This window comes from Rhinoderma darwinii, chromosome 1, assembly GCF_050947455.1.
Source record: "Rhinoderma darwinii isolate aRhiDar2 chromosome 1, aRhiDar2.hap1, whole genome shotgun sequence".
NCBI lineage: Eukaryota > Metazoa > Chordata > Amphibia > Anura > Rhinodermatidae > Rhinoderma > Rhinoderma darwinii.
In genome coordinates, this window is record NC_134687.1 from 448083451 (window position 1) to 448108792 (window position 25342).

Consider the following 25342-nt stretch of genomic DNA (forward strand, 5'->3'; position numbering starts at 1 on the left):
GAGGGGGACTATATGGCGTTCCCTACAAGGGGGGGCTGTGTGGCGTTATCTACAGGGGGGACTGTGTGGCGTTATCTACAGGGGGGCTGTGTGGCGTTATCTACAGAGGGTTTGTATGGCGTTATTTACAGAGGGGGCTGTATGGCGCTATCTACAGAGGGGGCTGTATGGCGTTATCTACAGAGGGGGCTGTATGGCGTTATCTACAGGGGGGGGTCTGTATGGCGTTATCTACAGGGGGACTGTATGGCGTTCCCTACAGGGGTGGCTGTGTGGCATTATCTACAGGGGGGACTGTGTGGCGTTATCTACAGGGGGGGCTGTGTGGCGTTATCTACAGGGGGGACTGTATGGCGTTATCTACAGGGGACTGTATGGCGTTATCTACAGGGGGACTGTATGGCGTTATCTACAGAGGGGGCTGTATGGCGCTAACGCCATACAGCCCCCACTGTAGAGAACGCCATACAGCCCCCCCTGTAGGGAACGCCATACAGCCCCCCCTGTAGGGAACGCCATACAGCCCCCCTGTAGGGAACGCCATACAGCCCCCCCCTGTAGGGAACGCCATACAGCCCCCCCTGTAGGGAACGCCATACAGCCCCCCCATGTAGGGAACGCCATACAGCACCCCCCCCGGCAGGGAACGCCATACAGCGCCCCCCCCTGCAGGGAACGCCATACAGCCCCCCCATGTAGGGAACGCCATACAGCGCCCCCCCGGCAGGGAACGCCATACAGCATCCGCCCCCTGCAGGGAACGCCAGACAGCGCCTCCCCCTGCAGGGAACGCCATACAGCGCCCCCCCTGCAGAGAACGCCATACAGCCCCCCCCTGCAGGGAACGCCATACAGCCCCCCCTGCAGGGAACGCCATACAGCCCCCCCCTGCAGGGAACGCCATACAGCGCCCCCCCTGTAGGGAACGCCATACAGCGCCCCCCCCAAATGCGACCTATAGTGTGTCCTACAAATAACATGCATCCCCTATCCACAGGATAGGGGATACATGTGTGATCACTGGCATTGATAAGGAGAACGGGGGACTGAAAGCCTCTGACTTCCGGCGTCCGTGTCGGCAGCTCAATAAAAATGAAAGGAGCACTGGTCACGCATGCGCACAAGCGCGACCGGCGCTCCATTCATTTCTACGGAGCTGCTGACACAGACCCCGGAAGTCCCAGGTTTGTGATGGAGAACTTCAGGGGACTTTCAGTCCCCCGTTCTCCCTATCACTGCCAGCGATCACACATGTATCCCCTGTCCTGTGGATAGGGGATACATGTCTTTTGTTTAATGGCAGAGTGGGGAGATACCTCCCTGCTCTGCCATAGTGTTCAGTGGCGTCCCGCTGTAGCAGCCATAGCGGCTGCTAGCGGAGCCTGCGGCCATGGTGGGGGCCCGTGCCGGTGGGCGACACGGGCCCCCTCATGCCGCGGGCCACGTAGCTACCGCTGCTACGGCGGTAGTTACGCCACTGGCATGCACTTTATATGTTTATCCGTACCACTTTTCTTCTTATTCCCATTAAGTATTCTAACCCATTCGTCTATTCCACCCCATATTCAATGACTACGCCATATGTAATGAAAGAGATATCATTTACATTATTGCGTAATAAGTAGTCAGACTCATAGTCTTCATACGCAATTACTTTTATGTATTAACTTCTTATCCTTCCCTTATTTTAGAAGCAAAATATCCTTACTTCATGTTGAATTTCTAATCCAGCGCTGACAATCCAGAATTACACGTCTAGCTATGCGAAAATGGACAGAATGCCAAAAAACGCTCTAGAAGGAAGTAAATACATTTATAAACACATTTTATTATACAGAGCCCATGAGCTGGCCGTAGTCATATTGGATATTGGCAAATATGCTGCTAAGGTGTATCTAGCATAATAGAAGTCGTCTATCCTGGGCGTTCTATCCTTCTTTTTGAATACATATATAGATTTTGATAAACCTAGAGTAGACAAGCAGAAGATGTGCCAAATTTATCAAAGTGGCGCACACTGTGTGATAAATTCGGTGCATTTTGATAGACATGTTAGACACTTTTCTTTAACGTACCCCACCTCTTACTTTACTTTAGACCAGTATTTTGCACTTAAACTGGCGCGTGTCAGTATTAAATTTGGCTAATTTTAGGACTCCACTTAGTCACGCTCCTTTTCTAGACACTTTTGAAAAGTGTCTAAAACATTTAACAAAACTGGCGCACAGCTTTTACTCCAGTATTATTTTTTTTTGCGCATTTGCCATAGTCAATCTGTCCCACTGTGTGTATAGCAGGTTAATGTTGTGTCTATTTCACATTTGACCATGTATGAGTTAGACATTCTGTCTTATGTGATAGGAGCCCAGCATTTAGACCACTTGCATAGTGTATAGGTTTCCATCAGTGGGGATTCCAGCGGCCAGACTCCCATTGATATGATCCTTCTAACATGTCAGAAGAAACTATAACGGGACAACACCTATAGTGGGAAGGCATATCACCTATTTGTACTCCTTGCACGGGCCGAGTGAAGCGGGAGTAATTAATTTTTGGTTGACTTTCCACATATAAGTGATAAAGATGTAGTTGTTGGCTAATGGCACATAGTATTGTTATAGTCAGTAATTTAGTGCACAGTAGCTTTTCCACAGTCAAAGGGATTTACAGAAAGGAGCTTAGGACTAGTCCTGAAATGTTGAAAGTCCACATGGCAGTTGCTATTGTGGATAACAGAGGTGCAAAAGTACACAGTTAATGATTTGAGATGATTGTGTTCTTAATACCTGTTATTAAGATTAATTATTTATCTGGCTGAAGATCACATTAGTGCATATCTTCAGGGCTTTTTCTTGTTCACATTTCTGGATCTTCTGAATGGTTTATTTTAGTGACAGATTGACAGGAACAGAGGCGACTAATGTGATAATTCACATGCAGTGTGAGGTACTTATGCCTAGATCACGGGTAGACAACCTTTTATGATATAGTGTGCCGATAAACCAAAAAATCAATGATGAAGTACTTAGTATGCCATGCAAACATGAAAGTCATAGAAGACAAACTGTTACCACGTAATTCAGTTAATTACACTTACAGTTCAATGTGAGCCTTTTACTTGACTTTCTTTGTAAAGATGTTCCATCTGTGGGGCATACGAGACTACTGGTCACCAGCAGGGGTGCGCTCCACACAGTAGAGAGAGCGACTACTGAACATCAGCTTGGGGGGAGGGACACATAGGAGATGCTGCGGCTACTGAACACCAGCTTGGGGGGGCACATAGGAGATACCACAGCTACAGAAGAGGCTGGACGCAGCTGCAGGCTTGAGGGAAGCCGACATGACCGTCCTGGTAGGGAAAGGGTTAATGTTAAGAGGTGAGGGAAAGGTGAAGGAGCTGAAGGAGGGACGGGGAGGAGCTAGGGGGGACGGGGGGGCCGTTACTGCGCTTCCCGCTGTTTCTCGGCATTGAGCCGGAAGCAGCGGGAGGAGTAATACACAAGAAGCAAAGCTCCCCGTTGCCCGGCTTTTTAGTATGGCAGAGGCCCTGATTTTAGAGCGGCTGCGTGCCGCTGCTGTGCACCACGGTCCCGGATGGCTGGAGGAGACCGTGGCTGCATTAACGCGGATCCCGGACGCCGTTTCGCCACGTCGGGCACGGCGTTCGGGGTCTGTTGTAAGGGACAGGCTCCCCTCCCCCGGCCCCCCTACGAGCATGGCTATGGCGGCGGGGGGGGAGTCGGCAACAACCGCTCCTGCGCTGGGCAGGCAGAGAGCGGTAGCAGGGGTGACGGCGATGCAGGCTGTGTCGACCCGTCCCTCTCGGCGGTCCCGACCTCCAGAGCGCCTGAGTCCGGAGGTAGTCCCGCGGACACGGCGTCGCAGAGGGAGCCCGATCCCGGACGCTGCAGGCCAGGCAGCTGGGAGGACCGCCCCTTCCCAGGCCCTGCGTCCTGGCAGGAATCCCAGGCCGCGACGGGGTCCGGCGGTAAGCAGGGAGTCGCAGGCCGGGCTCCCTGTCACCCCTCCCCCATCAGATGGAAGATGTCGAGAGCAAGGTACGGCCGCCCCGCATGGTGATGTTCCGGCCAGGGGGCAGGCTTCGTCAGGATCGTCTAGACGGACGACTAGATCTGCAGCGACGTCGAGGCAACAGGTCCGGTCGGAAGTCTGGGTCCCGGCGGTCGGGCGGCAGGTTGCCGGCCCATCGGTCAGCGCGTCCTCATCCCCTTTCCGAAGAGGTCGTTGGGAGGGACAGTCGTCGGCGAGAGAAGAACTGGAGGAAGGTGAACTGGACGTCTATCGTCGAGGTCAGGATGGTCCGGCTGACGGGAACACAGCGCCTGTGCAGCCCGGTGAGTGTATAACTCCATTATTGTCTTATCCAGCGATTTTTATGTCGGGTGTCGGCGGGGGGGCTGCTAGCATAGCATCGGGGGCCGGTAGTGGCGCGGGCGGACGCGACGGAGCGGGTTTGGCAGATTTAGTGGGTTGCTTACGGGAGCTGGTGGGGCGCCTGGATAGGGCCGCGGCGCCGGTAGTAACGGAAGTGTCCCCTGCGGTAGTTTGGGAAGGCCCCAGGGAAGTGGGATCGTTGCAGGCGCGTCCTGTGGTGGCGGTTAGAGAGGCGGTCGCGGTGTCGGTGCAGACTGAGGCACAGAAGGACGGCGATCGAGTGCGCATGGACGATCGTGCTCGGGGGGAGGTGTATGTTTGTTTTGAGGGTCCGTTGGGGGCGCATTTAAAGCAGGAGGTGCGTGATCGGATCTGGAAAGATGAATATGTTGAAATTTTTTCTCTCTTGCCGCTGGCTAAATTCAATTTGGATAAGAGCAAGCGGGATGAGAGTAAAAAGGACGAGGAGGAACGGCGGCGGTATAGGCTTATCCCGCAGACGTTCGTTAATTGGTCGCAGGCGTTCGCCATATTGGCTAGTGTGATAGGGGAAAAGGCGCCGGAAAATTGTTCGGCGTTATTTTGTTATTTTGATGCTATTGGGGAGGCTCATAGGGCGTATGGGGGTCAGGCGTGGCTGCGATATGATGAGCAATTCCGTCAGCGGAAGGCGGTTCGGCCGGCGATTCGGTGGGACCAGAAGGATATTGCTCTCTGGTTACGGGTTACGGCTCCGGTTAGGCAGCCCTTTCCCGGGAGCGGTGGCCAGGGAGGCCAGACTAGTCAGAGTGGACCAAGCGGCGGGGGAAAGGCGGGGTTTTGCTGGCAATTCAATGAAGGCCAGTGCAAGTTCGGGGCCACGTGCAAGTTCAAGCACGTGTGCTCCGAGTGTAATGGGGCATCACACGGGGCGGCAAAATGTCTGCGGAAAAAGAGGTCCGGGAACCAGCACGGGGCTGGTCAAGGGGGTGTCGCCGGTGAGGGTGGAAAGGATGGCCCCTTATCTAAATGAGTATCCGGATAGGGCGGCAGCTAAGTTGCTTTATGAAGGGTTTAGTGTTGGTTTTGTTATTCCTCCGCCTCCTTATGAGGTTCCGGTTACGCGGAGAAATTTAAAATCGGCTTACTTGCATGCGGAAGTCGTGTCGGAAAAGTTGTTAAAAGAAGTTTCGTTGGGGCGCATGTCGGGGCCATTTGTGGAGTCGCCGGTGAAAGATTTAGTTGTGTCCCCTTTGGGTATTGTCCCTAAACGCGAGCCCGGAAAGTTTCGTTTGATTCAACATTTATCGTATCCCAAAGGTTCGTCGGTAAATGACGGGATTGATCACGAGTTGTGTTCCGTAGTTTATACCTCATTCGATAAGGCGGTGGGGTTAGTGCGGGCTGCGGGTCCGGGGGCGCTGCTAGCAAAAACCGACATCGAGGCGGCGTTCAGGTTGTTGCCGGTGCATCCAGAAAGCCAACGGCTGTTGGGTTGTTTTTGGAATGGGGCCTTTTACGTGGATCGGTGCCTTCCGATGGGGTGTTCTCTTTCTTGTGCATACTTCGAGGCGTTTAGTAGCTTCGTGGAGTGGGTAACGAGGGGAGTATCCGGGGTCGATTCGTTGATCCATTACTTAGATGATTTTTTGTGCGTTGGCCCGGGGGGTTCGCCGGTTTGCGGTAACTTGCTTCATGCCCTGCAGAAGGTGGCGAGGGATTTTGGGATCCCTTTGGCGCCGGAAAAAACGGAGGGCCCGGTAGCGACGATTTGTTTCTTGGGAATCGAAATTGACTCGGTGGCAATGGAGTGTCGGCTCCCGGCGGATAAGTTGGGTGCTTTGAGGCTGGAGGTGCGACGGGCTTGTAGAAGGAAGAAAATGTCGCTGAGGGAGCTTCAGTCGCTGCTGGGGAAGTTGAATTTCGCCTGCCGGATTATGCCGATGGGGAGGGTGTTTGGTAGAAGGTTGGCGGCGGCAACGGCGGGAGTGCGGGCGCCGCATCATTTTGTGAGGCTCAAGGAGGAGCACCGAGCTGATCTTCAGGTTTGGGATGACTTCTTGGGCCAGTACAATGGTCGCTCGCTATGGATGGCCCCAGCGCAGGATACGAGTGATCTGAATATTTTCACGGATGCGGCTGGGGCGGGTGGCTTTGGAGCTTACGGGGGAGGTCCGTGGTGCGCAGGTCAATGGCCGGCTAGCTGGGTGTCCAGTGGATTGACGCGGAATCTGGCCCTGCTCGAGCTGTTTCCCATCGTGGTGGCGGCTACCATTTGGGGGGACAGGCTCAGGGATAAGAAGGTCCGTTTTTACTGCGACAACATGGGGGTGGTGCTTGCCATTAATAACATCACGGCGTCCTCTCCTCCGGTAGTTCAATTGTTGCGACATTTAGTGTTGGTGTGTTTGTCGCTGAACGCGTGGGTGGTGGCGGTGCATGTCCCGGGTGTACGGAATTGTGTTGCTGATGCTCTTTCTCGCTCGCAGTGGGACCGGTTTCGGCAATTGGCCCCGGGAGCGGAACGTCTCGGTTTGGCGTGTCCGGATCATCTATGGGATCTGGTATCGGTCCCGTAGAGCAGCTGTTACAAAGGTCTTTGGCGCGCACGACGTGGAGGGCTTATGCTGCTTGTTGGAGGCAGTGGGAGGAGTGGGTAAGAGAGTTGGGTGATGTTAATACGGATAGAGACAGGTTGGTGGCACTTTTGTATTGGTTAGGGGATGCCTGGGAGGGGGGGTTTTCAGTAGCGAAGGTGAACCGGTTTATATCCGCGGTGGCGTTTGGGCTTAAGTTGCGGGGCTTGCGGGATGTATCGAAGGAATTTCTGGTATCGCAGGCTTTGAAGGGGTTGCGCAGAGGTAGGGTGGAGGCGGATAGTAGAAGGCCGGTGTCGTTTGCTTTGCTGGGCTTGTTGGGCGGTTCATTGGCATCGGTATGTCGTTCTTCAGATGAAATGGATTTGTTTCGGTTGGCTTTCTCGTTGGCGTTCTTCGGAGCATTTAGAATAGGTGAGTTGGTGTCGCCAAGTACTAAACAGGCAGGGGGGCTGAGATCTGGGGAGGTGAGCCTTTTTGCAGATCGGTTGGAGGTATGGTTGCGTAGATCAAAAACTGACCAATTAGGGAAGGGAAAACTGATAGTTTTGTTCGCTCTCCCGGGGTCGGTCATGTGCCCAGTAGAGTGCATGCGGGGTTTTACAAAAAACAGGGGGTCTCCAGATTTGCCTTTGTTACGTCATGTGGACGGGTCGTTCTTGTCCAGGTTTCAGTTTGGAGCTGTTTTTAAAAAATGTTTGACGGCGGTTGGGGTTGCGGCAGGCTCATATTCATCTCATTCCTTCCGGATTGGCGCAGCAACGGAAGCAGGGCGCTGGGGGTTGGATGATGAGGGGGTGAGGCGTATTGGTCGTTGGGAGTCAAAAAGGTTTAAGTCCTATGTCCGCCCCCATATGTTGTAATTTTGTTGTTTATGCTTGCAAATGTTATATGGTGGTGCCTAACTGTGTTTTCCGTTTCAGATTCGCCTCCTTGTCTGGTGTGGTTGATGGGTCATTCGTACGTGCACTGGGGGGCTTTGAGGGCGGACGTCCGCCCGGATGGTCGCCAGTTGCGCATTCCGCGACAGGATGCGGTTGTGCATTGGCTGGGGTTTAGAGGTATGTCGTGGAACAGGGTGTTGGCGGAATTCCAGACATATGTGCGGCTTGATAGGGTTCCGGAGGTTTTAGTGTTGCACGTGGGTGGGAATGACTTAGGAGTCCGCCCTTTTCGTGAGTTGGTGCGGGATATCAAACATGATTTGTTGTGTTTGTGGGTATCTTATCCCAAGTTGGTGGTAGTGTGGTCGGACATAGTCCCAAGGAAGCATTGGCGGTTAGCTAGATCGGTGGAGAGAGTCAATAAAGCTCGGATAAAAGTTAACCGGGCGGTGTCCCGTTTTGTGGCAAAGAACGGGGGCATTTGCGTGAGGCATAGGGATTTGGAGTCAGGATTGGGGAATTTCTGGAGGAGTGACGGGGTTCATCTGACCGAGGTTGGCATTGATATTTGGAGCTTGGCTATAGCAGAAGGCATAGAAAGGGCGGTGGTGGTGTGGAGGAACTCACAGGCTTAAGGTGGTCAAGGCCTGTTTCGCGGTGGCGGGGGGAGTCCTTGAGGCCAGTCAGTACAAAATGGTGGGGGGGTCGCATCGGGGGTATGCGTCCCCCAAAAAAGGTACATGGTTGAAGACTTCATCGGGTGTTATCCCTTTGAAGTGGTCTTCTGGTAGAAGGTATGTCACTTGAAGGCTTCATCGGGTGTTATCCCTTTGAAGTGGACTTCTAGTGGTCGGTATATCACTTGAGGGCTTCAACGGGTGTTATCCCCTTGAAGTGGACTTCTAGTGGTTGGAGCCATCTGCAGAGGTGAACGGTGCTTCCGAGCTGGTTTACGGCTGGAGGTAATTAGTGGTTTGCAGATGGCTAATTCGGTGTGTTCTTGAAAGGAACATCTGAAGGGGCTTCAAGGACTTCCTCTGCTCGGGTTAATGTTAACGTTTAATTGTTATTTATGATTCTGACCCATGTTGGGTCATGTGAATTATTAGGAGGAATTCTCTGGTGGATTCCTAACTAGTTATCCGAATGTTTCGGATTTAAATTGTTTTTATAAAACTGTGAAATTAATAAACGGCTGCTGTGGCCATTTCACATCCAACCTCGGTGTCATGTGTCGTTACTAAATGGGGGTGGGGGATAGTATGGTTTAAGGTTAACACACGACTCTACCTAGGCAGGTCAAGAAGAGGCTGGACGCAGCTGCAGGCTTGAGGGAAGCCGACATGACCGTCCTGGTAGGGAAAGGGTTAATGTTAAGAGGTGAGGGAAAGGTGAAGGAGCTGAAGGAGGGACGGGGAGGAGCTAGGGGGGACGGGGGGGCCGTTACTGCGCTTCCCGCTGTTTCTCGGCATTGAGCCGGAAGCAGCGGGAGGAGTAATACACAAGAAGCAAAGCTCCCACCCTCCCACCCTTGTTTTGTTACTCCTTAGGTCTTCTGTACGTCCGTATATGAGCGTTGTGTTTTATTTTGTGTGTTTATTTAACATGTTTTTCTTTTTTCCGGAGTAGGTTCTGTTGTCATGGCAGCTGGCGGGGGGAGTCCTTGAGGCCAGTCAGTACAAAATGGTGGGGGGGTCGCATCGGGGGTATGCGTCCCCCAAAAAAGGTACATGGTTGAAGACTTCATCGGGTGTTATCCCTTTGAAGTGGTCTTCTGGTAGAAGGTATGTCACTTGAAGGCTTCATCGGGTGTTATCCCTTTGAAGTGGACTTCTAGTGGTCGGTATATCACTTGAGGGCTTCAACGGGTGTTATCCCCTTGAAGTGGACTTCTAGTGGTTGGAGCCATCTGCAGAGGTGAACGGTGCTTCCGAGCTGGTTTACGGCTGGAGGTAATTAGTGGTTTGCAGATGGCTAATTCGGTGTGTTCTTGAAAGGAACATCTGAAGGGGCTTCAAGGACTTCCTCTGCTCGGGTTAATGTTAACGTTTAATTGTTATTTATGATTCTGACCCATGTTGGGTCATGTGAATTATTAGGAGGAATTCTCTGGTGGATTCCTAACTAGTTATCCGAATGTTTCGGATTTAAATTGTTTTTATAAAACTGTGAAATTAATAAACGGCTGCTGTGGCCATTTCACATCCAACCTCGGTGTCATGTGTCGTTACTAAATGGGGGTGGGGGATAGTATGGTTTAAGGTTAACACACGACTCTACCTAGGCAGGTCATGAACACCAGCATGGGGTGGACACACAGGAGATGCCGCAGCTACTGTACACATAGGAGAGAGAGCTGCCAACTTTTGCAAACTTTTTCTTTTAAAGAGTGTTTACTGAACTCCATACTTGTGGCACTGATCACCAGGAGGAAGCAGCGCTTAATTTTGCGCTTGGCGACTTGAACACCGGTAGAGGGAAGTGTGCCAGCAAACTATGCCCCACGTGCCGACTTTGGCACCAGTGCCATAGGTTGCTGACACTGGCCTAGATACTAAATTACTGTCCTAAATATGAATTGCTCAGAGCAGAGCACACTGTATGGCCACATACCAGTAATAAAGGGGTTCTATAAGATAATGTAAAAAAGACCTAAATGAAAAAGTACAGGAACCGCCCTAATTTACTAATATAAACCCTGTTAAAATCCTATCTCTTAAGGCTGATCTCTGGGCCAGTGCTTGTTTATAAATTTCTTGTCATTGCAGGCAGCTGCTTGCAGGGATGGGACAAGCTCTTGTAGTGCCTGAAGCATGGGTTCCAGAATGTACTTAACTACACCCTCACTCCCCAAGGGTAAGGCCACATGGAGCGGCACTGACCCAACCACAATGCGACCAACAGCCAAGCAGGCACCTTGTTCGGGACGGTTGTCAAATTGCCTGTTAATGGCTGCGCGTAAAAAGGCCCTTTACCTGCAAAATTGTGCGCCCATACCGGGTGTATTGTATTCATTAATGGCTACATGATTTTGCAGGTAAAGGGCCATTTTACCCGCAACAACGTGTGGCTATTAACAGGCAATTTAAAAAGCCACGCAGAACATGGTGCCATTGCGGCCGGGTCAAAGCCATTCCGTGTGGCCTTACCCTTAAGTTTAGCATAATAGCTGTTGGCTGTACAATTATTCAGCCCATAGCTATCAGCCCTGATTCACACAGTAACGTGCATGTTTTGCTCTTCTGTACATGTAACATTCATGTATGTATTTATGTACGGTTGTGACATACAGCATTAGCAGCTGCCTCAGACACAGTGTCCAATTGGCTGCTGCAGAAAAAACTCTAAGGCCTCATGCACACGACCCTAGTGGTGTGCACGGCCGTGATTTGCGGCTCGGACGGCCGCGGAGTGTCACCAGCGAGCCGCCTGCAAATCGCGGGCCGTGCAAATGGCCACGTGCATTAATTTCTATGAGCCTGGACCGTAAAACAAGGCCGTAATAAGACAGGTCCGTTCTTTTTGCGGTCCAGGCTCCTGGGCAATGCACGGACCGTGGAAACCACGGTCGTGTGCATGGGCCTTTTGAAATGAATGGGGCCGCAATTCACCCGCAGATTTGCGGGTGAATTCCTGCCGCAAAAATACGTTTGTGTGCATGGGGCCTTAATGCAAGGGAGTCCCCCTTTCAATGGCGCTCTAGGCAGCCACCTATTCTGCCTACCCTCCGTCCCAGGCCTGGCTGTATAGGCACGCTATATACATAGAGACTCTTTAACAAGCAGTATGTAAATAACAATCCCCCTTGTTACTGCTGTTTTTATGCTTTCTTTTTGGATCCGAAAGAGAGAAGTATTACATTTTCCCTTTATACTTTTGCTCTCTAGGATTCACTGCCTTTGCACTAAACTGCACTATGTTAATCTGTTCACACATCACATATTTGTTGCAGAATTTCAATTGCGGAATCTGTACCAAAATTCCATGACAAATCACAGCGCAATGTAAGTGAATGGGGTTTTAACAACATTCATAAAGAGTGTAAAATTGCAATGTAATCAGCGAAATCTGCGGCCAAATGCGCTTTGAAATCTGTGACAAAATCTGCATGTAACGCTGTGTGTCAATCCAGCTGTATAGTTTAGAATGTGCATGTATTGTGAGGCTGCACTACCTTTAGATATGTTAATAGTGAGAGCTATACCAGTAAAAGAGAGCAAGTAATAAAACAGGGTTTAAGATACGGTCACTTGTGTAACATGTGCTGTAAAATTCATAAAAACTTGCTCTATGACCCCACCATCTACCTAAAGTGACAAGCCAACAGTACGTGTATATAAATATCAGTCATTCCTTAGGTTATATATAATCCTCCCAGATTCTTCTCACAGTCCATCATGAGAGAACCCCTTTTTAAAAAGTTGCTGGCTGATCGCTGCGGATCCAGCTTCTCTGCCTCCTGGCTACTAGAGGTTATCACCAGGCAATGCGGCCAGGGCCAGTCACATGTTAGATGGCGGCTATTCAGAAGAATGTCTATCCATGTGATGCAGGGACATGCCGCGTTCGCCAACTGTCCATAGACTACGTACTATGACGTTCATGTGTCCACGTTTGTCTCCTTTTTCCTACTTGTGACTGGTATTTCAACTCAGCTCCATTCACTACAAATGGTCTGAATTCTGTGTGTATAAGCACTAAAGTTTTGTGTACATATAGAAATTAGCGCTGAAAATAACGTATATACCCGTTAAACATATATATATTTATTATAATAAACATTATAAGGCAAGAAAAGACAAGTGTAGATGGGTTCATATTACTTTTTATGACAATTCAAGGGGAGCAAATTTGGCACTAAGGCCTCTTGCCCTTTGAAAGCTCACCCTGCAATTTTTACAGTGCCTTTTGGAACTCTCATAATGTTAATTAGATATATCAGGTTCAACATTTAGGTTAATATTTTCCTCGTTTTTTGTGGACATACTCTCACTATGCATCCTTACCAATATTTAAGCCCCCCAAATGACCCCATTATAAGTCTATAGGGTCCACCAGGCACCACTGGTATTGTATGATGGATTGCGTTGTGGCTTCCGTTATAAATGGAAGCCAGAATTCAGAAGTGGACAGAGCCTTTGCAGAGGACTTGAATACTTTAAGTTCCCCAGCTGATCACTGGTGGTCCCAACAGAAAGACACCCTGTAAATATCTTATCATCTGTGCCATGAGGTGTGGAGAATACTGACTGATGTGAACTACATATTGACTGACGTGAGTGATACTAAATAGGGTAATCTGAAGTCAGTGAATGTACTTTGTAGCTATTGTTGTGAATATGGGAGTATAGAATTGTATGTATTAGTGTTATATAGCACTTTATGTACTACAGCTTACTTACTGATTTCAGATTACTCATTTGTGATAAATGCAATAATGTTAAGAATGAATATATAAGATTACAAAACAGTGAGACGTGCATAAATGTGTGTTGTGTGATCTCATTATAAGCAATACCGAGACTACATTTCCTTTTCTAAAGAGCATACAGGTGGTAATACGTGATATGCCAGGGGGGACATGTGCAGTTCTTTAGGCCAGTATATTTACTCCTGTAGTGAACAAACCTGGCATAATATTTCATAGAGTGGTAATTACTCAATAGACAGAAGTCAGAGGAAAGATATGAAATTTCTATGTAACCGGGTTTATTTTCCAAAAATATAATATCAAATTCATTAAGTTCAGTATTGTGCCTCTCCGAGGCACCGTATTCTCCCTAGAAACAATGCTTCTAGGTATGGCAGTCAATGGGACATCCTGCAAGCTTTTTCTTGTGGACTTTCACAGAACGATAAAATATACAGAAGAAATGCAGTTTTCTTTAGTCCGATAACTAAAACGCATCCGAAGGGGAAAAAAAAAAGTTGAAATTAATGCCAAAATGAGCATTGTGGCATTTTCTGTAACCTTCTAATATGAATAATCCATTGACCGATCTGTACAGCTTTAAATCTGTATTTTTCCAATATCATAAGTGAGAAAATGTTGTTTTATATAAGTATAGAATTCCTAGATTCAGTTGGTGATCAAACACATAGTCTAGGGCAGCACCACCTGTATATTCAGCCAAGCAAAGTTGCCAACATTTGAAAATAATTCCCAGTGACTCCTCACTCCTGAGATGGTGAATCTAGCAATCTGTTCTGTCTGTAAGCATCTTATTAAAATTACATTTGCTAGGCAAAATGTAACAGATCTCTAGCTACCGTATTTTACCTCATATTTAACAGTTTTATAATACTGGGGGCTTCTATTAACAAGACAAATTACTCCTATATCAATTCAACCTGTACCCTACTGATGGTGGGTCTGGGGGCCCAGCATCCGGTTCAGATGTAACGCCAGCACCCACCCTTGCATTATGTCTCTTACTAGGATTTAGCTTACTCTCTGCTTCTTTTACTTTTAGATTGGAGCATCCCTTTTTGCCAGTAACATTGGAAGTGGTCACTTTGTTGGCCTGGCAGGCACAGCAGCTGCTGGTGGAATTGTCATCGGAGGCTTCGAATGGAATGTAAGAATTATCACTACAGTTATGATAATAATATTGCCTGTAATATTACACTATAAAGTCATTTATAGAATCAAGTGCAAATAAAACATTGGTGATGCAGATAAAGAAAATTGAAGTTAAACTTGTTGGCAAAGGCAACAAAAAATATATTTCATTTTAAAAATGTCATCCATTTTCTCTATTTTTATTGTTACTTCGTAAACTACATAATGTTTACAAATTATATACAATGTATGATTGGCCATAGAACGCCATTGATTTAAAAAAAAAAAAAGTCTTCCTCCAGCCTGTATGTCCAACATTCAATCAAGTTCTGTTTAGATTAGTATAGCACAGTACAAAGACATAAAAAAGCCAAAATCATTATAGTGAGCCTAATGAGAGTAAAAAACAAAACAAAGGTAAACAAAATGTGAATTAAGCTGGCACTATGGATACACATTAGAGGAAAGTGGGTAGTTCCCGCTAATTTTGGCAGAAACGACAATGTATATGGTAATGTTCCGACTTCCCCCTAATGGCAGATGTCGAAGGAAAAAAGGATCGGGTATGCTGGATTTCAACATGCCCAACCTTTGTTCCCGCAGGAGACAGAGGGGTCTGGCAGCGGCTTATATTACTCTCGCCATTAAAAAACACTTGCATTATGTCCTCGTTATGGAACATCTTATGGCCTCCATTCGGAACAGCTCGGATATTAAGGGCGTTGTCATTGGTGGGACTGAATATAAGTGTTCTGCCTTTGCAGATGACCTATTGGTTTATCTCACGGACCCGCATATCTCGCTTCCCTCATTGATGTCCGAGCTGTCCCGCTTTGGAGTTTGGTCAAATTTTAAGATTAATTTCTCCAAGTCGGAGGCGCTGAATGTATCCCTTCCATCCTCGACACTATCGCTCCTCAAACATAATTTCCCCTTCTCCTGGCCTGCTAGGGGTATTACATATTTGGGTACGCGCATTAGCTCTGATCTCTCCCAACTGTTCCCCAATAACTTTATCCCTTTATTAGCCAAGTTTCGCACAGACCTGGCCTCCTGGGATAAAAAGGAATTCTCTTGGTTTGGCCATATTAATATCATTAAAATGTCACTTCTCCCCAGACTGCTGTACCTCCTGCAGACTATCCCGATCTCCATTCCATCCTCTTATTGGCTACGTATCCAACAATGCTTCGGCTCCTTCATATGGCCAGTGGGACGTCCCCGCTTGAGTAGGACGATTCTTACTCGCTCCAGGGGTGCTGGTGGGGTTGGTCTGCCGGATTGTCGCCTTTACTATTTAGCGTCCACTCATGCGCGGGTCCTAGACTTTTTCCACAATCATGACTCTAAACTCTGGGTCCGTTTAGCCCAACAGTTGTGTACTCGTACCCTTTCAACTTTGCCTTGGACCCTGCCTGGGAATAGACCGACTTCCGCCTCTTTTGTCGTTTACCATACCCTCTTGGCACTGCGGGCCTCTGGGAAGTCGGGCTCACTAGTTGACCTATTGGGTCCTTTGACTCCCGTCACTGACAACCCCGCCTTTCTGGCCGGGGAGGCGCGTCTCTCCTTCCTGGGTAGGTCTTCCACCAACCCCATGTATTTCTCTCAGGTTCTCTCTGATGTATCCCTGCTCCCATTGGCCACGATCTGCCCAGCTGATACACCGTCGCCCCATCATATATTTGCATACTCCCAATTACAGCATTTTTACAGTGTCACCAAGCGTAGGGCTCATCTTCACCGGCCGCTTACTGATTTTGAGCAATTGTGCATTTCCACTCGGTCTCCAGAGCACGCCATCTCCACACTCTATAAACTTCACCTATCCCAGCGATCCCCTCATCTCCCATCCTTCTGTAGGGCATGGGAGACAGAATTGGGCGCGACCTTTTCTGATGCTCAATGGGGACGGTGTTTCACCCTGTCCCAGAAGGCCTCTATAGCCGTCAGAGCCCAGGAAACCAGCTACAAAATTATTTCTAGGTGGTATAAAGTTCCTTCAGCCCTGCACAGATGATACCAGTCTGTCCCTGATGAGTGTTGGCGGTGCGGGGCGTCGGGGGCTTCCATGTCGCACATTTGGTGGCGTTGCTTTAGTTTGCAAAGTTTTTGGGAGGCGGTTCTTAAAATTATAGTGGAAGTGACTGGGGTTTCGGTCCCTAACTCCCCTGAGGCGGTCCTTTTTATTTATGTTCCCTATTCCGCTTACCATTTACAAAGGTTCCTTAATTAGACATCTACTCCAAGCTGCCAAATCCGTTATCCCTCGTAAGTGGAAAACAGCGGTCCATCCGCTGCTGGATGAGTGGTTCCAGGAGGTCGCTTTGATACAGTGAATGGAACACCTTCTGGCTCATTCCCCGGCCTCTTCTAGACGGTACAAGGATACTTGGTCTCAATGGCTAATGTTCCTCTCTTCTCCCACCTATCACAATGCAGTGGCCTGAGACTACAGGCAGGTGCATTAGGGTTTGTTCGCTCTACCACCATCTCTGACAGGTGCATGGCTGCTTCTTCTCATTTTATCCGGGATGTTCAGGTGCTGGAGTCCAGGTTCGCCACAACCTCCCTTTCTTTTCCTTGCCCGTGTTTGTTTTCCATTCTTTTTCTTTCTTTTTTTTTTTTTCTCTCTCTTCTCGCATTGTGTCTATTGTGAGTGGTCTTTGCTTGCTGCGACTGTGCATACATGTACTTATCATTGCATTTTAGGAGGTCTGGGGGGCGGGATTGGTGTATTTTCGTTTATTTTTGTCTCAATTCTCATTTCCTTTAAGCTTCCTCAGACTGCTGTGATTGTATTATGCGCATGACAAGGCTTGTGATGTTCACTCTCCTGTTTGGGCTGTGCCCTTCTTGTCATGTTTTATCTTATTATGGGGACACATTTTTCCCGATTGTGTGTGTATTTCTTTGTATTAAAATCAATAAAAAATTTTGAATATGAAAAAAAAAAACACTTGCATGTTCGTCCAAGCTGAATTCAGTATATTGCATGTGAATGCGGTTTTCAAAATCCCATCTACACGTTACATGGTTACATAGTTACATAGTTAGTACGGTTGAGAAAAGACACATGTCCATCAAGTTCAACCAAGGGATGGGAAAAGGGAAGGGGGATGGGAAAAGGGGAAAAAATGCAGAATTCAGGGCATGCTGCAGATTTTCAGAACCGCAGAATGTCAATTCTGACGCAGATTTTCCTAGAGGGTTTCCCTCATTGCAATGCATAGGGTGAAATCTGGGATAAAATACATGCAGATTTTACAGCGCATTTGCATTGAAATCCGAAGCAGAAAAAGCCTTCTCTGTGTGGATTTCCCCTTAGAGAGGTTTAGTAAGATTGGTTTCCACTCATAAGTGTATGGAAGTATGTTAAATACACACAGTCATAAACGTTTTAATAATTTGCTAGGGTAGATTGTCACTAATCCTCATCAATTGGATATAGTTAAGGATAAAAAAAATCTATTTAGTTTTCGGATAGTTATTTTCTAGCATGGTCTGAACTAATGAGTCGTGTTAAGTTGCAGAGTGCTTCCTATTGTGCCAATAGTCTCCATGTAGATAAATGAGAGTCCACTTTTAGAGAGGATTATGAGCGTGATGCATTAACTATATGATATGGAGCAGGTTATGTGTGTGCAGATAAATTCACGCTGGAGAACACCGTATTTATATAACCAACACTGAAAAGAGTAGGCGATAATTAGAATCTAATTGACCAGAGAAACTCTGTAATGTAATATCTTATAAAATAAGACTGTATTACTTTATTTTCTTGAAATAATCAGACACATATCGTACACATTTCTAATCACACACACTTGGTGGCTGTCCAGGCCATAGACTCCGTTTTCTTTTGTGGCTTTGCTGTATTTTTTTGTATAAATTATAAGAAAAGTTACGTACCTTTAAATTAATTAATGAAATAGTGATATGTAATTACTGATGAAGCATTTATTTAATTACCGGAACACTTACATTGGTGGATATGTTCAGGATATGTATGTTTGAACGCCAATTTACATACAATGCATTCGGGAAGGCTTCAGACCATTTACATTTTTTCACATTTTGTTAGGTTGAGGCCTTGTGCTAACATAAATAATAAAAATTACGTTTTCCCCCATCATTCTGCACTCAATACCCTATAACGACAAAGTGAAAACAGAATGTAAATAATCTTTGCTTATTTATTGAAAAGGAAAAACGAAACTATTGCATTGACATAAGTATTCAGACCCTGTACTCAGTACTTAGTTGAAGCACCTTTGGCATTGATAACCACCTCCAGTCTTCTTGGGTATGATGCCACAAGGTTTGCACACCAGGATTTGGGGACTTTCTGCCATTCTTCTCTGCAGATCCGCTCAAGCTCAGTCAGGTTGGATGGGGACCATCAGTGGACAGCCATTTTCAGGTTTCTAAGGAGATGTTCAATTGGGTTCAAGTCAGGGCTCTGGATGGGCCACTCATGGTCATTCACAGAGTTGTCCCTAAGCCACTCCTTTGTTGTCTTGGTTGTGTGCTTAGGGTCATTGTCTTGTTAGAAGGCGAACCTTCAGCCCAGTCTGAAGTCCAGAGCACTCTGAAAGGTTTTCATTAAGAATATCTCTGTATTTTGCTCGACACTGACCAGTCTCCCTGTCCCAGCCGCTAAAAAACACTGTAGGCATGGTATTGGGCAGGTGATGAGCAGTGCCTGGTTTCCTCCAGTCATGACGCTTCGAATTGAGGCCAAAAAGTTCAATCTTGGTATCATCAGACCACAGAATCTTGTTTCTCACAGTTTGAAACTCCTTTAGGTGCTTTTTTGCAAACTCACGGCGGACTTTCATTTGTCTTTTACTCAGGAGAGGCTTCTTTCTGACCACTCTGCCATAAAGCTCAGATTGGTGGAGTGCTGCAGTGATGGTTGACCTCCTGGAAGTTTCTCCCATCTGCACATAGGATCTTTGGAGCACAGCCAGAGTGACCATTGGGTTCTTGGCCCTCCGTCCTACGAAGGCCCTTCTCCTCCGATTACGTAGTTTGGTGGGGTAGCCAGCTCTAGGAAGAGTCCTGTTTGTTCCAAACTTCTTCCATTTAAGAATTATGGAGGTCACTGTGCTCTTGGGAACTTTCAGTGCAGCAGACATTTTTTTGTACCCTTCAAATCTGTGTCTCTACACAATCCTGTCTCTGAGCTCTATAGGCAGTTCTTTCCTCCTCATGGCTTGGTTTTTGCTCTGATAGGCATTGTCAGCTGTGAGACCTTATATAGACAGGGGTGCGTCTTTCCAAATCATGTCCAATCAATTTAATTTACCGCAGATGGACTCCAATCAAGGTGTAGAAACATTTTAAAGATGATCTAGTGAAATGGGAGACTCCCAGGGCTAAATGTCAAGTGTCATAGCAAAGGGTCTAAATACTTATGTCCATGTGAAATTTACGTTTTTCTTTTTTAATAAATTTGCAAATGTTTCTAAAATTCTGTTTTCATTTTGTCATACTAGGGTATTGAGTGCAGAATCATGGGGAAAAACGTTTTTTTTTTTTTATTTTAGCACAAGGCCCCAACATAACAAAATGTGAAAAAAGTAAAAGGTTCTGAAAACTTTCCAAATGCATTGTATAGATATAATCTACATAACCTACATGAAATCGGAGTAAATACTTTGCATGACTTATATTGTATTTATTCTAGTTACCGCTTGTATTGTAATTCAGAGCTGCATTTATCGTTCATAGTTTCTATTGGAAACTGTCTATAAACTTGTCAACAGACACATCCCTTGATGAGCTCCTATAATGGAAATCACCAGAGCAAACCCTGTGTATACACTGAACCAGCAGGGAATTATTTAAAGGGGTTATTTAGGATTCTAAAATTGATGGCCTGTCCTTACTATAGGCCATCCATATTAGATATGTGGAGGTCAGATGCTCGCAACCCCCACGGATCAAATGTTTGAAGGGGCTGCAGCGCTCATCCGAGCGCTGCTGCCTCTTCATTGTCCCATTCACTAAAATGCTGCAATACCATGCACAGCCGCTACGAAAGTAACGGCGTGTGCATGTACGAACCAGACTGAAAAATCTATGTAAACAATGAAGAGGCTGCAGCGCTCAAATGAGTGCCACAGCCCCTTTAAACAGCTGATCAGTGGGGGTGCTGAGAGTCAGACTCCCACCGATCTAATATTTATGGCCTTTTAAAATCCTAGATAACTCCTTGAGAGCATTTTCACACAACTTATTCTCTGGCGTATTTCAGAGCATAAAACGCTTGTATAACGCTCCAAAATACACGTTGAAAATGCCTGAAAACAGCCTTCCATTGTTTTCAATGGTACAAAGCTGTGTAGTTCGTACGAGGCAAAATTTGACACCGCTGTTTGAAAAAACGAGGCGTAGTTGGAGCAGAATTTCAACATTTCTCACTGACCATACCAGAAACAATACGAAAGGACACTTTAAAAACACTTTAAAATTCTGCTGCAAAAACGTCTGGTTTTCAAAGGCTGAATTCTCTTTAAATCATCCTCAAATTTTTCTGCCTGAAATACATTTTTACATCTCTTGTATACTGTCAGCATATAAACTATAACATGGCAATCAAAGGAGAACTACACAGCCCAGAGGCCACCATTATTTTCAGTCAACCCCTAGTCTGGAATAAAACACAATTTTTTTTTTAGGAACTGTGGGGGAGGGGGCATGTGTAGCGCTCTATACAAGGAGAGGAGTGGGGCTCTGTAGCGCTATATACAGGGAGGGGTAATTGCTGTGTAACACTATATACACAGGAGGAGGAGGGGGGCTGTGTAGCACTATATTCACAAGGGGAGGGGGGCTTTGTAGCGCTATATACAGGGGGAATTGCTGTGTAACATTATATATACACAAGGGGAGGAGAGGGGCTGTGTAGCACTATATACAAGGGGAGGAGGGGGGCTGTGTAGCACTATATACAAGGGGAGATGGGGCTGTGTAGCACTATATACAAGGGGAGGAGGGGGGCTGTGTAGCACTATATACAAGGGGAGAAGGGACTCTGTAGCACTATATAAAAGGGGAGGGGGCTGTGTAGTACTATATACAAGGGGAGAGGGGGCTGCGTAGCACTATATATACAAGGGGAGAGGGGGGCTGTGTAGCACTATATACAAGGGGAGAGGGGAGCTGTGTAGCACTATATACAAGGGGGAGAGGGGGCTGTGTAGCACAATATAGACAAGGGAAGAGGGGGCCGTGTAGCACTATATACAAGGGAAGAGGGGGCCGTGTAGCACTATATACAAGGGAAGAGGGGGCCGTGTAGCACTATATACAAGGGGAGAGCGGGGCTGTGTAGCACTATATACAAGGGGAGAGGGGGCTGTGTAGCACTATATACAAGGGGAGGGGGGCTGTGTAGCACTATATACAAGGGGAGGGGGGCTGTGTAGCACTATGTACAAGGGGAGAGGGGGCTGTGTAGCACTATATACAAGGGGAGAGGGTGGCTGTGTAGCACTAGATACAGGGGGGATTGCTGTGGGGCACTATATACAGGGGGGATTGCTGTGTGGCACTATATACAAGGGGGCTGTGTGGCACTGTATATACAAATGGGCTGTATGGCAATATATATGCAAGGGGGCTGTGTGTGGCACTATATACAGGGGGCTGTGTGGCACTATCTACAGGGGGGCTGTGTGGCAGTATCTACAGGAGGGCTGTGTGGCAGTATCTTCAGGGGGGTCTGTGTGGCAGTATCTACAGGGGGGTCTGTGTGGCAATATCTACAGGGGGGTCTGTGTGGCACTATCTACAGGGGCGGCTGTGTGGCCCTATCTACAGGGCGGGCTGTGTGGCCCTATCTACAGGGGGGTCTGTGTGATGCTATCTACAGGGGGGCTGTGTGGCACTATCTACAGCGAGGGCTGTGTGGCACTATCTACAGGGGAGGCTGTGTGGCACTATCTACAGGGAGGGCTGTGTGGTGCTATCTACAGGGGGGTCTGTGTGGCGTTATCTACAGGGGGCTGCGTGTGATGCTATCTACAGGGGGTTGACGCTATCTACAGGGGGATGTGTGATGCTATCTACAGGGGGGAAGATGCTATCTACAGGGGGATGTGTGTGGAAGTATCTACTGGGGGTCTGTGAGGCAGTAACTACAGGGGGTCTGTGTGGCGCTATCTACAGGGAGGGGGTGTGACGCTATCTGCAGGGGGCTGCTTGTGATGCTATCTACAGGGGTCTGTGTGGTGCTAACTACAGGGAGGGGGTGTGATGCTATCTACAGGGGTCTGTGTGGCGCTATCTACAGGGACAGTGGTGTAATGAGGGATACTTTCATTGATGCCTATAATTGGTGTTTATAACTGTCTATTTTACTGGTGGACTTGTAATATTGTAGTATTTAAAAAAATTATTAAAACTAATTTAAAATAAGTTTTCTTATTCTCTTATCTAGTATGCTATATTAGCGTTTACTTGGGGTATTACTTTTGGTCATCAGATCGCCCACCGTTGATGGAGCTGCCAAGACTTAGGCTGGATTCACACGAGCACATTACGTCCGTAATGGATGGAACATATTTCGGCCGCAAGTACCGGACCGAACACAGTGCAGGGAGCCGGGCTCCTAGTATCATGGTTATGTAAGATGCTAGCAGTCCCTGAGTCACTGCAGGACAACTGACTCGTACTGAAAACATGATTACAGTACGGGACAGTTGTCCTGCAGCGAGGCAGGGACTCCTAGCATCGTACATAACTAAGATGCTAGCAGCCCGGCTCCCTGCACTGTGTTCAGTCCGGGACTTGCGGCCGAAATACGGACGTAATGTGCTCGTGTGAATCCAGCCTCAGAGGGAACATTGCCTGTAACCCCATTTAGCTCAGTCTGCACTGAACAATTCAAAGGCCCTGTTCTCACAGAGGAATTTGTAGGCAGAAAAATTCAACCTCAAAATTCCTAAGGCCTCATGCACACGACCGTATTTTTGTCCACCCGTAAATACTGGCGTAAATACGGGTCCTTGGTCACACGTATTCGACCCGTATTTACGGGCACGTTTTTGGCTGCAAAATTGCACTGCACTAATTGGCAGTCCTTCTCTCTATGGATATGTGCACACGAGAACTGTCTTTTACGTCTGAAAAGACAGACTGTTTTCAGGAGAAAACAGCTGCGTCGTTTCAGACGTAAAAGCTCCTCCTCGCATTTTGCGAGGCGTCTTTGACGCCCGTAATCTTGAGCTGTTCTTCATTGGCTTCAATGAAAAACGGCTCAAATTACGTTGCAAAGTGTCCTGCACTTCTTTGCCGAGGCAGTCATTTTACGCGTCGTCGTTTGATAGCTGTCAAACGATGACACGTAAATGACAGGTCGTCGGCACAGTACGTCGGCAAACGAATGAATGGGCAGATGTTTGCCGACGTATTGGAGCCGTATTTTCAGACGTAAAACGAGGCATATTACGCCTCGTTTACGTCTGAAAATAGGTCGTGTGAACCCAGCCTATCAGTGCAGGATAGAGAGAAGGGGCAGCCCTTTCCGTAATAAAAGTAAAAGAAATTCATACTTACCCGGCTGTTGTCTTGGTGACGCGTCCCTCCCTTGACATCCAGCCCGACCTCCCTGGATGACGCGGCAGTCTATATTGTGATCGGTAGCCACTGTCCAGGGTGCTGAAACAGTTACTGCCGATCGTTTAACTCTTTCAGCACCCTGGACAGTGACTATTTACTGTCGTCGCCTAGCAACGCTCCCGTAATTACGGGTGCACACACGTAGTCACCAGTAATTACGGGAGTCCCATAGACTTCTATGGGCTGCCCGTGCCGTAATTACGGCCTGAAATAGGACATGTTCTATCTTTTTCAACGGCACGGGCACCTTCCCGTAAGCATACGGGGAGGTACCCGTGGCCAATAGAAGTCTATGGGCCCGTAATTACGGCCCGTAATTACGACCCGTAATTACGGGAGTTTTTACGGTCGTGCGCATGGGGCCTGAAGGAACTCGTTCGTGTGCTGTGCTTGGAAATCACTCACAGCACACGGACCCATTGATCTTTCAGGCAGCGAGTGTCCGTTTCATGAAACTCACTGCATGTCCTATATTGGTTCGTTTTCACGCACGTACGCGCGTCAATAGGTGCGTGAAAACAGCACACGGATGCACATCAAGTGTGAATTGCGCATCAATTCCATTGAAGTGCAATTCCAAGAAGTGTTTTGCGAGTGCGTGAAAAACACATGCCCTTTGCAAAGCACACTGATGCAATAACGCATCGCATACGGACAAATGTACGCGCATTTTTTACACGCGTAAATCTGTTACGTTTGTGTGAATCTAGCCTAAAGGTGTATTCAGACGATGAATGATTGAGGTGCGCATGCGTTTTTTGGATGTGGTTCTAAACGCGCCTCAACTACAACTTCAGAATACACTCTATCCACAAGCTTTCAGTGACAATATTACACAACTAACACACAACCTCTCATTGTTTATTGTAATGTTATTAATGGAAAAAAACTCACATGGGGTGAAAGGTTAATACCTCAAAGAATTAACAATGACTTGAAGTCAAACAGCATTGTATAGAAGATAATTCATTGCAATATTCAAGAAAAAGAGCAACAAAAGAGTTTGCCAAATGAGTTGTCCAGCGTTATGCAAATAAAGTTACGTTATGTAAATAACGTTATGTATCAGTCTAAGGCCTTATTCACACTAGTGTAGTTCACGTCCGTGATACGCGCGTGAAAATCACGCACGTCGCACGGACCTATGTAACTCAATGGGGCCGTCCAGACATTCCGTGATTTTCAAGCAGCGTGTGTCCGCTGTGTAAAACTCACGACATGTCCTGTACTTGAGCGGTTTTCGCGCATCACACACCCATTGAAGTCAATGGGTGCGTGATAATCACGCGCGG

The 25342-nt window shown here is 47.4% G+C and overlaps 1 protein-coding gene across 1 annotated transcript in view; it reads left to right on the forward strand.

The window, feature by feature from the left end:
* Positions 1 to 14334: 14334 nt before the first annotated feature.
* The window catches only part of SLC5A1 (solute carrier family 5 member 1), a 77145-nt gene continuing 66137 nt past the window's right edge, over positions 14335 to 25342 (forward strand). Inside the window, exon 1 of the mRNA XM_075831719.1 lies at positions 14335 to 14436. The gene's annotated coding sequence lies outside the window, so the exon portion shown is untranslated. The remainder of the gene's footprint in view (positions 14437 to 25342) is intronic.